Source organism: Mastigoproctus giganteus, chromosome 3, assembly GCF_048544385.1.
Source record: "Mastigoproctus giganteus isolate SK-2022 chromosome 3, ASM4854438v1, whole genome shotgun sequence".
Taxonomy (NCBI): domain Eukaryota; kingdom Metazoa; phylum Arthropoda; class Arachnida; order Uropygi; family Thelyphonidae; genus Mastigoproctus; species Mastigoproctus giganteus.
This window is the reverse complement of record NC_143577.1, coordinates 127,522,723-127,539,646: the sequence shown is the minus strand read 5'-3', so window position 1 is coordinate 127,539,646 and position 16,924 is coordinate 127,522,723. Positions and strand designations below refer to the sequence as shown.

At 37.1% G+C, this 16,924-nt stretch overlaps 1 protein-coding gene across 3 annotated transcripts in view; it reads left to right on the top strand.

Moving 5' to 3' along the window:
• Caf1-55 (chromatin assembly factor 1 p55 subunit) overlaps window positions 1-16,924 on the top strand; it is a 406,164-nt gene that overhangs the window by 8,310 nt on the left and 380,930 nt on the right. The window contains exon 2 of one of the 3 annotated variants that reach the window (XM_090369424.1): window positions 2,431-2,583. The exons of the other annotated variants lie outside the window; for them this stretch is intronic. The gene's annotated coding sequence lies outside the window, so the exon portion shown is untranslated. The remainder of the gene's footprint in view (window positions 1-2,430; window positions 2,584-16,924) is intronic. 3 annotated transcript variants of the gene reach the window in all.

Here is a 16,924-nt window from a genome sequence, read left to right as displayed (position 1 = left end):
GTAATTTACAAAACTTAAGCCTTTCTTCGTAAGAGCAACCCTTTGTTCCATTCACTAATCTTGTTGCCCTTCTTTGTACTCGTTCCAGCAGCTCTGCATCCTTCTTGAAATGAGGCCTCCAGACCTGTATACAGTACTCAAGGTGTGGCCAGACCAATGCCTTATACAAGGGAATAATCACATCCCTATCCCTTCTAGAAAATTCCTGTATATCATTGACAAGACACCATGAGCTACTCTTGCAGCTCGTCTGCACTGCTCAGAGAACTTCATATCTGCCTGCACAATTACCCCCAGGTCCTTTTCATTCTCTACCACTGTCAGCGTAGTACCACAGAGTTGATACGTTGATCTGGGGTTACTGTTTCCCATATGTAGTACTTTACATTTGTCAATGTTAAACTTCATTTGCAACCTCTCAGCCCATCTGCTCAACCTTTCCAGATCCTGCTGCAGCAGCATAGCATCAGTAGTGTCCTTAACAACCCTGCCAACCTTTGTATCGTCTGCAAACTTGGACATTAAGCTTGATATACCATCATCAATATCATTTATAAATACAGAAAACAACAATGGACTCAACACTAAACCCTGAGGAACTCCACTAATAGCATTAGTCCACGTTGAGCAGTGTCCATTGATTACCACTCTCAACCATCTGCCACTCAACCATCCCTTTATCCATAGCAGCAATTTGCCTCCAATGCCACACTGCTCCAATTTGTGCAGCAGTCTTCCATGCGCAACAGTATCAAAAGCCTTTCTAAGATCCAAATATATAATATCAATGTTATTCCCTGCATCCAGTTCTTTTGTGACTACATCATAGTATCCAATCAAATTGGTCAGACAAGACCTGCCCTTAACAAAACCATGCTGTGTCTGAGCTATAACTGAATTCTTGTCTAGATGATCCTGCAGTGCTTTTTTAACCAGTGCCTCCATTAATTTTCCCGGAACTTACTAGTCATACAGTTGTGTGACTAGTAAGCGGCAAGATAACCAAAAAATCTTCTTCAGAGCTGCCATTATGTTGAATCAAACAACCAAAGCACATGAGTTGTGATATGCCTGAAATATCAGTCAACTCATCGTGTGCTAGTGAAAAAAATACACAACTTTTCGATTTTACCTAATAATTCATTGAATATTGCATCTGCCATTTTATGAACTCAATTTTAAACTATATCATTATTCAAGGAATGTTTTTGGTGGAGCTAATCAAGGTAGTTTTCTGGTAAGATGCTAGCAAGCACTTCTGCCAATGATGGCACCGCATTTTTTTTATTATTTCACTATTAGTGTAATGCACTGAATTTTTTGCAATTATACTTTACTACTATTAGCTTAACCTAAATTTAAATTATTTTTATATCTTTCAAGTTTCTTTTTTACTTCTTTTTTACTTCTTGAAGTTGAGCTTTTAAATTTGGGAATAGCTTCACGAAAATTCCTATAGCATGTTTTGTAATGTCTTTCACAATTCAGCTTCCGATAGCCAGCCAAACACGCCTGACGTAATAAGCAAATTACACCAGTTCCACTTCTATTATCTGTTACCAAATAATCATATTCCCAAGAGGACTGAAATGCATACTCTTAATTTTTTGTTTCTTTGCAACATGTAGGTCTGAAATCAGACAATTGCAAAGGGAGTGTTAATGCATCATTTTTTATCTCATGTTCATTAATTTGTTTCTTTTTTTTTTTTTTTTATTACTTCAGAACAGCCAGATTATTTACAGTAAATAAATAAAATGGGATATAATACAGCATATAAAGATAATATCATATTGCAGGAGATTTGCATTTAGGCAAAGATTGGATGTATTTCTAAAAAAAAACCTTGTCATTATATTTTGTTTGATCATAATTTATAATTAACTCGGAATGATTAAGTGATTAGCAGGTGATATAAAACCCAAGGGGCTCACATCTGTTAAGTATGGGCTTGACACACCCAGGGTCCTGAGCTGGATATCATTCTTCTCTTTCTTGGTGATTTTCTTCTCTCTCTCCCCTCCTTCAGGGTAACTCAAGCTTTTTTTTTTTTTTTTTTTTTGCCTGGTGCTGGAAAAGCCTCATACTTGCACCATATGGCTAATTATATTTTATTATTTTTTTTTAAAAAATTATTGTATTATTTAATATATATATATATATATATATATATATATATATATATATATATTATTTATTGAATTATTTATAGTTATTATATACAGTATATATGTATATATATTTTTTTTCTTTATTTATTTATTTAATCATTTATTATTCTTATTTTTTAGTTTCTTGATTATAGAACCTTTGTAATTCTTTTTTGGTATTGATATCTTCAGCTAGAATATCAATGTTAGAGTCATTGAGCAATCTTGCAGTTCTTTTGAAGTAGTTGAATTTTAGATTATCAGTTCTGAATGGTTCTAGTGCCAGCAGATTATGTCTTCTCAAAGCTCTTGGAGGGCAGCTAAAATTGATCATGTCTAACAGCTCAGGGGCATCCAGCTTTCCAGCCGGGAGATGCATCAGGAATTTGCAGTCTGCCACAGCCCTTCTTTGGGAGAGTGGTACCATCCTGAAGTGAGTGCACCATTCATAATAAGACTTTATCCATTTCCAACCTAGACCTGTACACTAAAAATCCAACCTATGGATTTCTGAATATGTTCCACTTGTTTTATGAGTATTTTGGTGTGAGGATTCCAGATTTGTGAGGCATATTCAAGTATCTGGTTGATGATCATTATACATGCTGTTTTTATGAGTTGTACATTGGAAAAGTCAAAGCAGATTCTTTTAATTAGTCAAAGAGACTTTGGAGGCCTTTGCTGTGGTCTTATTGATATGTATATTGAAGGTTCCCTTGGCAGAGAACCATACTCTCAAATCTGAAACCTCTTGTACTCTATCTCCTGATTATTGGTTTTGTAGGGATAGTTGATTTTATGTTTTTTTGTGATAGTCTGCAATAGAGATGATGCAGCATTTGATTAAGTTCAGTGTTAGGCCATTATTTCTAATCCACAAAGTGATAGTGGTTAATCCTTCTTACAGTAATTCAGTCTTGTATTGATATAATGGTTTTGTATATTTTAAGGTCATCTGCATATGATAGCATTTGATGTCTACATGTTGCGTAGAATCTTGTATGCCATTAATGTATATCGCAAATTAGCATTAGCATTAGTAGAGGCATATGATGCAAGAAAGCAGGCTTATTCAGCATCAGCCAAAAAAAAAAAAAACACACACCACTCCCATTTCACCCCTCCGTTCGTTCGAAATACCTGTCCAGTTGAGCTTTAAATTTGTTTAGGCTATCAACTTCAACAATTGATGGAAGTCGGTTCCACCAACCAACCACCCGCTGGCCAAAGGCAAATTTCCACACGTCTATCCGACATCCGTCCTTCCTCAATTTGAATTTATGCCCTCTGAAGTGATTATTCTGAGCAAGATGACGAATCCCATTGGCATTGAGCATGCTCAAACCATTCAAAGCCTTATACACCTCTATCAGATCACCTCGCCGGTGCCTAGTCTCCAGACTCTGTAATTTGCAAAACTTAAGCCTTTCTTCGTAAGAGCAACCCTTTGTTCCATTCACTAATCTTGTTGCCCTTCTCTGTACCCGTTCCAGCAGCTCTACATCCTTCTTGAAATGAGGCCTCCAGACCTGTATACAGTACTCAAGATGTGGCCTAACCATTGCCTTATACAAGGGAATAATCACCTCCTTATCCCTGCTAGAAAAATTCCTGTATATCATTGACAAGACACCATGAGCTACTCTTGCAAGTCGTCTGCACTGCTCAGAGAACTTCATATCTTCCTGCACAATTACCCCCAGGTCCTTTTCATTCTCCACCACTGTCAGTGTAGTACCGCAGAGTTGATACGTTGCTCTGGGGTTACTGTTTCCCATATGTAGTACTTTAGATTTGTCAATGTTAAACTTCATTTGCCACCTCTCAGCCCATCTGTTCAACCTTTCCAGATCCTGTTGCAGCAGCATAGCGTCAGTAGTGTCCTTAACAACCCTGCCAACCTTTGTATCATCTGCAAACTTGGACATTAAACTTAATATCCCATCATCAATATCATTCATAAACACCGAAAACAACAACGGACCCAACAATGAACCCTGAGGAACTCCACTAATAACATTAGTCCACGTTGAGCAGTGTCCATTGATTGCCACTCAACCATCCCCTTATCCATAGCAGCAATTTGCCTCCAATGCCACACTGCTACAATTTGTGCAGCAGTCTCCCATGTGCAACAGTATCAAAAGCCTTTCTAAGATCCAAATATATAATATCAAAGTTATTCCCTGCATCCAGTTCTTTTGTGACTACATCATAGTATCCAATCAAATTGGTCAGGCAAGACCTGCCCTTAACAAAACCATGCTGCGTCTGAGCTATAACTGAATTCTTGTCTAGATGATCCTGCAGTGCTTCTTTAACCAGTGCCTCCATTAATTTACCTGGAACAGAAGTTAAACTAACAGGTCTATAATTACTTGTGTCAGCCTTTGATCCTCCTTTGTGAATTGGGGTTACATTTGCACATCTCCAGTCTATGGGTACCTCCCCTGAGTCCAAAGAAGCTCTCATAATTATGGCTAGGGGTTTGCTTACTTCCTTTGCTGCCTCCTTTAATATAACTGGATAGATCCCATCCACCCCAGGTGCCTTTTTTATGTTTATCCTCAACAATCTCTCCTCCACTTTCCTCTCAGTTATTACAAAATCATCCAGCTCACTGCCAATGTTTACTTTACCTACATCATTCTCCTTCCTGAATAACTCCTCATGCGTGAATGTAGATGCAAAATACTCGTTTCGATTGTTAGCCACCTGAGCAGGATCCTCAACTGTTGAACCATCAATATCCAGTGGACCAATCTGATTCATCCCTTTCCTTCTTGAGTTTAAATATGTAAAGAACTCTTTTCTGTTTTTCTTTGCATCCTTTGCCAAGGATTTTTCGTAGTCTGCCTTTGCCTGCCTAATCTCCTTTGTGACTTGGTTACAGACCAACTTATATCTATCATAGGCTTCCATGTCACCCATTAATTTGTATGTATCCCATGCATTTTTCTTCTCTGCCACATGTCTCATTAGTTCATCTGACAACCATTTAGGCTTAAACCTTGAACAATATTTCTTAGTTGGTATGTAAAGCGTGGTAGCCTCCTTGAATGCTTCCCATTTTGAGTTTGCTGTTGGTAACATCATCAGTTGGTCCCACTGTATAGAATTTAAATACTGTCTCAGACCATCATAGTCGCCTTTACGAAAACAAAAACCCTTCCCTTTACCTCTGATGGTAGTTACCTCCTTGAGTAAATCCCACTTCAGCATACTGTGATCACTGCCACCTAGTGGTTCATTTATCTGCAGATTCTTAATGCATGAAGAATCACTGCTGATAATCAAATCAAGAGTATTCCTCCCTCTAGTTGCCTCACAAACATGCTGATGTAGAAAACAATCATCCAATAAATCCACAAAAGCCTTGCTAGTGTGCGAGTGACCAACCCACAAATTCCAGTCAATATCTGGGAAATTAAAATCCCCCATTATAAGACTCTCTGATTTACTGGCCCACTCTATTTCCCTGTACAATATCTTATTATACTCATCAGAATCATTAGGCCTATAGTACACTCCTACTCTCAATTTTGATTTCCCTATGCTTATGTCACACCAAACTGACTCGACACTGCCCTGTCCATCGATGTAGACTGGCTTCACTTCCTTGGACTTTATGTGTTTCTTAACTAATAGCATAACCCCTCCTCCCCTCCTGTCCTGTCTATCCTTTCTATACACATTGTATTCCCCAAATTCCAGTTCCACATTACTTATATCTTGTGACACCACGTCTCTGATATCCCAACAAATAATAGTGGATCAAGAGGAGAACCCTGTGGGACTCCCCTTTGGGTAGGAAAAGTGGAGGAGTAGCTTCTATAAAAAAGAACTGTGCTTTTCCTGTTGTAAAAGAAGTTTAACATTAGTGACAAAGCATTACTTAATATCCCTATTTAATTTAAGGCAGAACAAATTGTGTGGTACTGAATCAAAGGCTTTTTGCATGTCTAGATATATGTCTATTTGGTTGTTATTGTCAAGTGCATGTCTGATATCGTGTTCTAAGGAAAGTAAGTTGGTCACTGTTGACCTACTCATAAGGAAGCCATGATGAATATGGCTAAATTTGTTCTTCACAAAGCAACATAGCTGAGAATATAAAATATTCTCAGTGATCTTACTTAGTTGGTTAGCTTTGTGTATGGGTCTAAATGAGGCAGTGCTGTCTTTTGAACCACTTTTTAAATAGTGGGGTAATGGTAGTTTCCTTTAATCTTGCAGGGAGTGATCCCTTTTTGAAGATGGCATTTATCAGATGTAACAGTTGTTGCAGGACTAAAAAGAAGTGTTTCCAGAGGGCCATGGGAATACAATGCGTTTGTATCGTAGTTTAAATTGAACTTAAGGGTATCTAATAGAATATATGGATTAACTTCAAATTGTGTCAGGATATTACTCTAATATGAGGAGGAGGAGATGTATCCTGCTTTTTCAGTATTTAGGTCACTATAATATTTAGCAAAATCTTCTAATATAATGGCCTCAGTTTTATTGACAGGTTGTTTTTATAACCCATTTTCCAATGCTTCCAGAATGGTCTCATATCATGCCTGTTCAGCATTGCATTTTGTAGATTGGATAAGTAATTTTGGTAGGCTGCATTGATATTGTATTTTCTATATTCTTAGGTTGGAGAATTGGATATAACTCATGTCTCTGTGTGTTTTGTATTTGATGAACATTTCCCCCCCCCCCCCCTAAGTAATCGAATTATTCCTTTAGTGAACTACACAGGACATTTTTTGGTGTTTGACTTGGTAAGGTGTATTAATTTTGATAATTGAGTCTAGGTTGTCATACAGCAGATCCAAAATTGAGTTAGGATCTTGATTACTAAATAACGTTTACCAATTAGTGTAGTGGTTTTCAACCGGGGTGCCGCAACAACATTCCAGGGGTGCCACGTAATTTGGGTTTAAGTTACTTAAACTTATTATTATTTTTTAATTTATATGTTTATTTCATTATAAAAAGGTGTACAGTATCTTTTTAATTTTGTGGTGATCTATAATTGATGTTTACTTAGTACCTCTATATAAAGAATAAAATTACATACTGTATATAATTTGTATTATGAAATGTAATTTTTATAATTATATTATTGTAATAAATATCGTAACATATATATTTTTTAATATTTTATATATATATTGAGAAAATTGAGTAGGGGTGCCGTTATTAAAAAAAGGTTGAAACCACTGAATTAGGGTTTTAAATTTCTTTTCTGATTTTGTCTCAGGGGGCTTTCCTAAAATTATGGGAGCATTGCCTGACTTCATTTTTGATTTGTTAGGTTTTAAGATGAAAGTCAAGAATTAATGCTTGATGATCCGAGTAGAAGTAACTGATAACATAATTAATATTTATCTCGAAGTTTGTAAATATTAAGTCAAGGAGATCTTTTCTGGTAGGGAGTTTGCATTTTTGTTTTAGGTTCAGTCTAAGGAATGTATCCTTCAGGAACTGTAATGAATAGGTATTTTTATTGTTAGGGTCTTCCTTTCCCATTCCATAATCATAGTGAATGTAAAGTCACCTAGCACTATTGTTCTAACATAAATCCTGGAGGAAATAAGCATGGATTCTAGTCCCTGCTCAAATTTTTTTAAGGTGGTCTTTTTAACAGGGGGGGGGGTGGTAGGAACTCTGTTATGTTGCCAGTTTTTGCTTTGATATAAATGCCTTGAATCTAAGGAGATATCTTCTTCTTCAAGAGGAGTGTTTCTATTTACAATGGGTTTCCTCAGCCTAAAAGTTATTTTTGGTCGAAATTTTTTCCCCCCATAAAGTGCAATTCAAGGTGTCTTGGTCAGTTAAACCTTGTGCTGTCATGCACTCCTGTACTTCATCCATTCGTGACTTCCTAGGTCTTCCTCTTCTCCTTCTTGGAGGTATCCATTCCAGGATAGCCTTTGGATATCTGGTTTCTTTCATCTGTTTTGCATGCCCATACCATGTTAAACCTTTTCTTTGAGAGTATCAATAGTATTCTTTTTCACTTCCATTTTCTCTCTTATGTCTTCATTGCGTTTTCTGTCTCTTCTAGAAGTTCTTGCCGAACATCTCCAAAAATCCATTTCTGTGGTTGTTTTCCCCTCACCTATTCAACGTCCAGGTTTCCGCTCCATATAATAAAATATTTTATATAATTGTTTGAAATATAAGTTTAAAATATAAGTTTAAAATATAAGCAGAGATATTCTAAATAAAAAGAAGATTTTTATTTAGAATATTTCTGCTCCATAGAACAGAATTTAACATGCTGATAGCCTTTCTGCCATCTGCAGTTCTCTTATTGATCTCTGCTTGGGATGGTCCTTTGATCTCAAAGATTGATCTCAAATATTTTGAATTTATCAACTTGTTTGATTTTAACACTGTCCCAATCCTCAAGACAGCATTTCAGTCTTGCTAAAATTGATTTTTAGACCCCATCGTTTATATTCCTCAAACAATTTACGGCATGCATAGTCTACATCTTATAAGTCTTGTACTATCACCACCTGATCGTCTGCAAATAGTAAATTGTGAATATAGAAGTGATTATAAGCTGAGCAAAACCCAGGCAGAAACCTGTTAAAATCAGAAACGGAGAATTGCACAAATATAAATTTTTTACCTTAAGCGAAGGTGCCCTAGAGCACCCATTTTAGGTTCGGTCGTGAGCAAAATTTATTTTTTAAAGAGCAGAATGGTGCCCGTGAGCACCAAGTTAAGAAACCTTCAGTCTGTAGCAACACTATGGCAACAATGATTGTACTCTCAACAAAGTGTTTTGTAAAAATTTTTCTTACTAAATAAATGTCAAATTAACAATAAGAAGAATATTTTTTTCTTATTAATTAATAATTAATAAGAAAAAAATTTAAGAATACTAAAAGGCAAACCTTGACCGTTTTTGGGATTAAAACGTCGCAAAATATATAATTTTCCTCCAATCACTAACAAAAGAAACGATTTTCTAATGAAGATTGGATGGATTTTTCTAGAATATTACAGAAAGTTCAGAAATAGAACACCTTTCTTAATACAGAGATTTATATATAAATTTTTTACCTTAAGCGAAGGTGCCCTAGAGCACCCATTTTAGGTTCGGTCGTGAGCAAAATTTATTTTTTAAAGAGCAGAATGGTGCCCGTGAGCACCAAGTTAAGAAACCCCGGTATAGAGGCTTCTGAATCAGCTAGTGTATAATCTCACTGACTACTCTGCCAGATAGTGACTGGAGGGAGTCCAAGTACTGTGTGTGATGGGAGCATTGTTGAGGCCACGTTATATCGAGTTTATTACTGTGTGTGCATGAGAGATATCGAAATATTTCATTACTTAATACAGCATCCTCCCCACATCTTTTCTTACTACTGAATATACCCTGAATTATTAGAGTAATAGAGCAAACTTATCTGTGAAAACATCAACCTCCCAAACACTTCCTTGTTCATTTCACAAATATATGTGGTCTCAGTGCTGTTTATATGCTATATCCAAAAATTGCATTACTTCATACAACATATCCTCTTCACCGTTCCTTACTACGGAATACATCATGTATAGTCAAACTAAAAGAATAAACTATCTGCAAAAAGAACCTAAGCCTTCCAAACTTTTCCTTATTTGTGTCACAGATATACATTGGCTCAGTTCTATTCTGAGTGATGTTCCTTTCCACTTTCAGAATACCGAACTTCACATTCTTTTTCCGACAGAATCCCAATTATCAGTTGATTTAACCACTGCTCATCTAAATTGGTCAAATTATTTACTATACAATTCCTTTCACTTCAAAGGTGGTATTAGTGCATATGTCTACTCTGATATTCCATGTCACAGTGTAATTTGGAATCTCTTCCTTTTGATCTTCTCTGGCTTAAAACTCTGTACCCCATTCTGTCAAATTCATCTCTTGACTATCATTCTCCCAACTCATTGATCATTTAGAACTCTTTGACTTTCTCCAGCTCAACTTTGCTAATAGTGAGGTAATTTTCCTTGGTGGTTTTAATGTTCATAACTCCAGCTAGCTTCAGTTTTCTATTTGCACTTACCCAGCTGGTTGAAATTCTGAGGCTTTTGCAATTTTGCAGATTGTTCATTTATATACCAGACAATGCTAACCACACAGCCAACACCCCTGATCTTTTTCGCACAAACAGCCTTCCCAAGTACACGGTCAAGTTGAGGTGGTCTTCTAGGCACATAAGATCACAACTTGATGATTGTCCTTTCTCTCATAGCCATACTCAACCTCAGGTTGTTTGATATTGCAAGAATACCAAATAGGATGATCTGTAAGATTTCTTTTTTTTGGTTAAATTACTGTTTTAAATCTGATGTCAACATTTGCTCAGATCGTATCAATGAAATTATTATTGTAGGGATAAAATCCTTTATTCCACACTCCGCTGTAAAATCTTGTCCTTTATTTTCAGTAACTGTGCCAAGGCTGTTCCAAATAAGAATTTTGCTTATCACAATTGGCTTGCATACAAGTTCATTTTGTGACTTCCCAAAAGCCTGCAGCACTTGTAAAGCAGTTATTAGAATTAGCATTTTAACATTAGCAAAGTCACATGATGCAAGAAAGCAAGCTTATATAGAGTCAGTCAAAAAAAAACGCACACACCCTTCTCATTTCACCCATCCACTCGCTCAAAATGTTTGTCTAGTTCTGCCTTGAATCTATTTAAGCTATCAACTTCTACAACGACAGATGGAAGTTTGTTCAGGCAATCAAGCACTCGCTGGTTAAAGGAAAACTTCTGCACATCTATCCTACAACTGTGTTTCTGCAATTTGAATTTATGTTCTCGCAGGTGATTATTCTGAACATGAAGAAGAATCCCATCAGCATTGAGCATGCTCTAACCATCAAGACTCTATAAACCTCAGTCATATCATCTCGCAGGTACCTAGTCTCCAGACACTGTAATTTGCAAAACTTCAGCCATTCTTCGTAAGAGCAACCCTTTGTTCCATTCACTAATCTTGTTACCCTTTTCTGTATTCGTTCCAGCAGTTCTATGTCCTTAAAATGAGGCCTCCAGACCTGTATATAGTACTCAAGGTGTGGCCTGACCATTGCCTTATACAAGGGGTTAATCACCTCCTTATCCCTGCTAGAAAAATTCCTGTACGGCAGGCCCTCGTTATAATGTGGTTCGCTTTATGCTGATTCGCTATAACGCTGTTTTTATATTATAAAAACAGCGTTATAGCTTTAATGTTCCTGAAAAACAGAGCGCTAAGGGAATCAGTGCTAAGCGAGTGCTGTATTCCCATAAAGTAACACATGTCATTTTATCCACTGGTGATATTCTGGCTTATGTTACCCATTTATGGACTAATTCAATGGAAAGGTTCGGTGAAACACAAGTAGTTGCTTTTGACATCTCAAAGGCTTTCGATCGTGTTTGGCATAAAGATCTTCTAAATAAGCTTCCATCTTATGGTTTGCCAACTGTATTTAGTAATTGGTTATCCAGTTTTCTCTCCAATCGCTCACTGAGAGTGATGGTAGACGGCTGTCTGTCTTCTAACTTCTCCACTAATGCTGGTGTCCCCCAAAGTTCAGTTCTTTCACCCACTCTTTTCCTCTTGTATATCAATGACCTTCTTCCACTGACTGGAAATCCTATCCATAGTTTTGCCGATGATAGCACATTGCATTCCACATTCCATTTTGAGAAAGGTTATCCTGCTCAATCAGCTTCAACTTCTCGAAAATCTGCTACCAATTCCTTAAATGCTGATCTTCAGGTAATTCTTAGTTGATTTCAACCCTTCTAAAACTCAGTCTTGTCTTATATCTCGCAAAAAGGATCCTTCTGCTCCTATGCTTATCTTTAGTGACACTCCCATTTCTAGGCAAAATGATATATCTCTTTTGGGGATTACCCTGACTTCTAATCTCTCTTGGCACAAGCACATTACAAATATTGCTTCCTCTGCATCTAAAAAACTTGGTTTTCTCTTTCACTCTCGGCGTTACTTTTCTTCCAAACAGCTGCTCACTCTGTATAAATCGCAAATCTGCCCTGCCATGGAATATTGTTTCCTCATCTGGGGTGGTGCACCCAAAACCTCTCTCAGGCTTCTTGATTCCATTCAGAAGAGGGCAGTTAGGTTAATTAATGATTCATCTCTAACAGAGTCTCTCCACTTGCTTTCTCATAGACGCACTGTTTCTGCTGAATTGGCTTCTATAATTTCCGCTCTCTCTTTCAAAACAGTCCGAACACGTGCCGCCAACATCCATTTACTGTCCAACTTCAAACCCACAGAACCAACTTTTCATCTTCCTCATTTATTCATTCAACTGCCATTTTCTGGAACAACCTTCCTTTATAAGTATTTCCTGAAAATTACAATCTACAGAAGTTCAAGTCCAACGTCAACAAATATCTTCTTTTGTCTTCTCAACCTCCAACCCAAGCACGGTACTAAGTACTATAGGTTCTAATACCTCTCGTGTTTGGGGTTCACATAAAAAAAAAAAAAAAAAAAAATGTATTTGTGAGTCACGGTCTATGCCATAGGATATTTCCTAATCAATATTCTCCATTACATACATATATAATTATGTGGTAACTACATTACTTATCAAAATTAAAATGATGCCAATTAAAATCATGAATTTATTAATCCGATGGCCCTGGACTGCCGAGTTTTCGTAACTTTGGTCGATTTTGGGCTGTACTTTGCCCTCTTCCTAGTAAACTAAAAGGAGTTTTACTTTAAAATCTCCCGAACAATAATGTCAACTGATCCTTCGCTGCTTTGAAGTCTGGCATGTTTTTTTTTCTTCTTTCAATATGAAACTTCTTTTAGGCATTCGTTTCTAAAAAAAGTCCTGTTTCTTCTATGTTAAAAACTTGAGAAGTTTAATACCACTCTTTAATTTTTAGAAGTTCTTCTTTGAAAGTGTCGACGACTCCTTGATCTGCAAGTGAAGATCTGCAAGACAAAGCACTTGGTCTTGATCTGCAAGTGCAGATCAAGACCAAGTGCTTGATCTGCACTTGCAGCTTCTCCCTGGATTTTAAATCCATCTTACCAGCCATTACTAACTTTAAATGGTTCCACATTTTTTTTTCTTTTTTTTTTTTTTTTAAGGTGAGCTTTTTCAGATCATCATATAGGCTAATCACTTTTTCGTTAATAATATTTAAATTAACGGAATTGTGCGTTTGATATTATCTTCAATAAAATTATTTAGAAGTCTCTCTATTTCAATTATAATAGCCGGCCTAGTTGCTTGCAGTGGAGCAGCTGTCTTTCCTGCAACTAAAATTAATTCTTTATTTTTTATAATTGTTATTAGACAATTTTTTTTATTATAATATGTTATACAATGTAAGATTAAGTAAAGTTTATTGGTTACACTATTTTTTCAGTCGTACGAATAGAGTTCCTGTTTTTTTTTTTTTTTTTTTTTGTTGTATTTTTTCAGATAAAATTGTGTCGTAACATTTAGTTATGTCTTTAACTTTGTGCTTAACATTTGTTGCATGATCGTGAAGAAGATCTTCCTCACAAAAAAAAAAAAAAAAAAAAAGGTCAATTTTCTTAGACGAAAAAGCTTTAATTTTCTAATCCTTGTAACTGTCGGGACTCAGATAATGAATAATCAGAAATGGGGGACCCCCTGTATATCAAAGTCAAAAAAAGAAAGAAAAAAACAATAATATATTAGAATGTAATATGGATCTGGGACATTACTAGTAATAGTAGAAATGCCCAGCATTCATAATGAAATATACGAAAATAGATAAGTGTATGGGTAGAGGCTGACCGGACAGGTATGGCAGCAATGGAAAAAATTAAAAGAGCCTGAAAAATAACAGCAGATTACATAACAAATTTATATAATTAAATTTAATGAAAAGATATAAGTGGTACTTAATGCTGTATGTCCTAAGATTTTAACTACGACATCAAGGGCCGGCAGCCAAAACCAAAGGAAGTACAGCAGTAAGCAAGGTCTCTGTTTCTGTTATGATGCATACGTGGCCGACAGAAAAAGCGAGCAGACATATCGTCACGGCTGACCAGACAGAAAAAGAATAAAAAACTAAATTAATAAAAAGTAAAGTAAAATGCAAAATTACGCTAAAATTAAAACCAAATGATTCCAGTTAATTAGCATTAGCAGAGGCATGTGATGCAAGAAAGCAAGCTTATTCAGCATCAGCCAAAAAAAAAAAAAACCCACTCCCATTTCACCCCTCCGTTCGTTCGAAATACCTGTCCAGTTGAGCTTTAAATTTGTTTAGGCTATCAATTTCAACAACAAGTGATGGAAGTCGGTTCCACCAACCAACCACCCGCTGGCCAAAGGCAAATTTCTGCACATCTATCCGACATCCGTCCTTCCTCAATTTGAATTTATGCCCTCTGAGGTGATTATTCTGAGTAAGATGAAGAATCCCATTGGCATTGAGCATGCTCAAACCATTAAAAGCCTTATACACCTCTATCAGATCACCTCGCCGGTGCCTAGTCTCCAAACTCTGTAATTTGCAAAACTTAAGCCTTTCTTCGTAAGAGCAACCCTTTGTTCCATTTACTAATCTTGTTGCCCTTCTCTGTACCCGTTCCAGCAGCTCTACATCCTTCTTGAAATGAGGCCTCCAGACCTGTATACAGTACTCAAGATGTGGCCTTACCATTGCCTTATACAAGGGAATAATCACCTCCTTATCCCTGCTAGAAAAATTCCTGTATATCATTGACAAGACACCATGAGCTACTCTTGCAGCTCGTCTGCACTGCTCAGAGAACTTCATATCTGCCTGCACAATTACCCCCAGGTCCTTTTCATTCTCCACCACTGTCAGTGTAGTACCGCAGAGTTGATACGTTGCTCTGGGGTTACTGTTTCCCATATGCAGCACTTTACATTTGTCGATGTTAAACCTCATTTGCCACCTCTCAGCCCATCTGTTCAACCTTTCCAGATCCTGTTGCAGCAGCATAGCGTCAGTATTGTCCTTAACAACCCTGCCAACCTTTGTATCATCTGCAAACTTGGACATTAAACTTGATATCCCATCATCAGTATCATTCATAAACACCGAAAACAACAACGGACCCAACACTGAACCTTGAGGAACTCCACTAATAACATTAGTCCACGTTGAGCAGTGTCCATTGATTACCACTCTCTGTCTTCTGCCAATCAACCATCCCCTTATCCATAGCAGCAATTTGCCTCCAATGCCACACTGCTCCAATTTGTGCAGCAGTCTTCCATGTGCAACAGTATCAAAAGCCTTTCTAAGATCCAAATATATAATATCAAAGTTATTCCCTGCATCCAGTTCTTTTGTGACTACATCATAGTATCCAATCAAATTGGTCAGGCAAGACCTGCCCTTAACAAAACCATGCTGCGTCTGAGCTATAACTGAATTCTTGTCTAGATGATCCTGCAGTGCTTCTTTAACCAGTGCCTCCATTAATTTACCTGGAACAGAAGTTAAACTAACAGGTCTATAATTACTTGTGTCAGCCTTTGATCCGCCTTTGTGAATTGGGGTTACATTTGCACATCTCCAGTCTATGGGTACCTCCCCTGAGTCCAAAGAAGCTCTCATAATTATGGCTAGGGGTTTGCATACTTCCTTTGCTGCCTCCTTTAATATAACTGGATAGATCCCATCCACCCCAGGTGCCTTTTTTATGTTTATCCTCAACAATCTCTCCTCCACTTTCCTCTCAGTTATTACAAAATCATCCAGCTCACTGCCAATGTTTACTTTACCTACATCATTCTCCTTCCTGAATAACTCCTCATGCGTGAATGTAGATGCAAAATACTCGTTTAGATTGTTAGCCACCTGAGCAGGATCCTCAACTGTTGAACCATCAATATCCAGTGGACCAATCTGATTCATCCCTTTCCTTTTAGTTCAAGTATGTAAAGAACTCTTTTCTGTTTTTCTTTGCATCCTTTGCCAAGGATTTTTCATAGTCTGCCTTTGCCTGCCTAATCTCCTTTGTGACTTGGTTACAGACCAACTTATATCTATCATAGGCTTCCATGTCAACCATTAATTTGTATGTATCCCATGCATTTTTCTTCTCTGCCACATGTCTCATTAGTTCATCTGACAACCATTTAGGCCTAAACCTTGAACAATATTTCTTAGTTGGTATGTAAAGCCTGGTAGCCTCCAAGATTAGTTCCTTGAATGCTTCCCATTTTGAGTTTGCTGTTGGTAACATCATCAGTTGGTCCCACTGTATAGAATTTAAATACTGTCTCAGACCATCATAGTCGCCTTTACGAAAACAAAAACCCTTCCCTTTACCTCTGATGGTAGTTACCTCCTTGAGTAAATCCCACTTCAACACACTGTGATCACTGCCACCTAGTGGTTCATTTATCTGCAGGTTCTTAATGCATGAAGAATCACTACTGATAATCAGATCAAGAGTATTGCTCCCTCTTGTTGCCTCAGTAACATGCTGATGTAGAAAACAATCATCCAATAAATCCACAAAAGCCTTGCTAGTGTGCGAGTGACCAACCCACAAATTCCAGTCAATATCTGGGAAATTAAAGTCCCCCATTATAAGACTCTCTGATTTACTGGCCCACTCTATTTCCCTGTACAATATCTTATTATACTCATCAGAGTCATTAGGCCTATAGCACACTCCTACTCTCAATTTTGATTTCCCTATGCTTATGTCACACCAAACTGACTCGACACTGCCCTGTCCATCGATGTCGACTGGCTTCATTTCCTTGGACT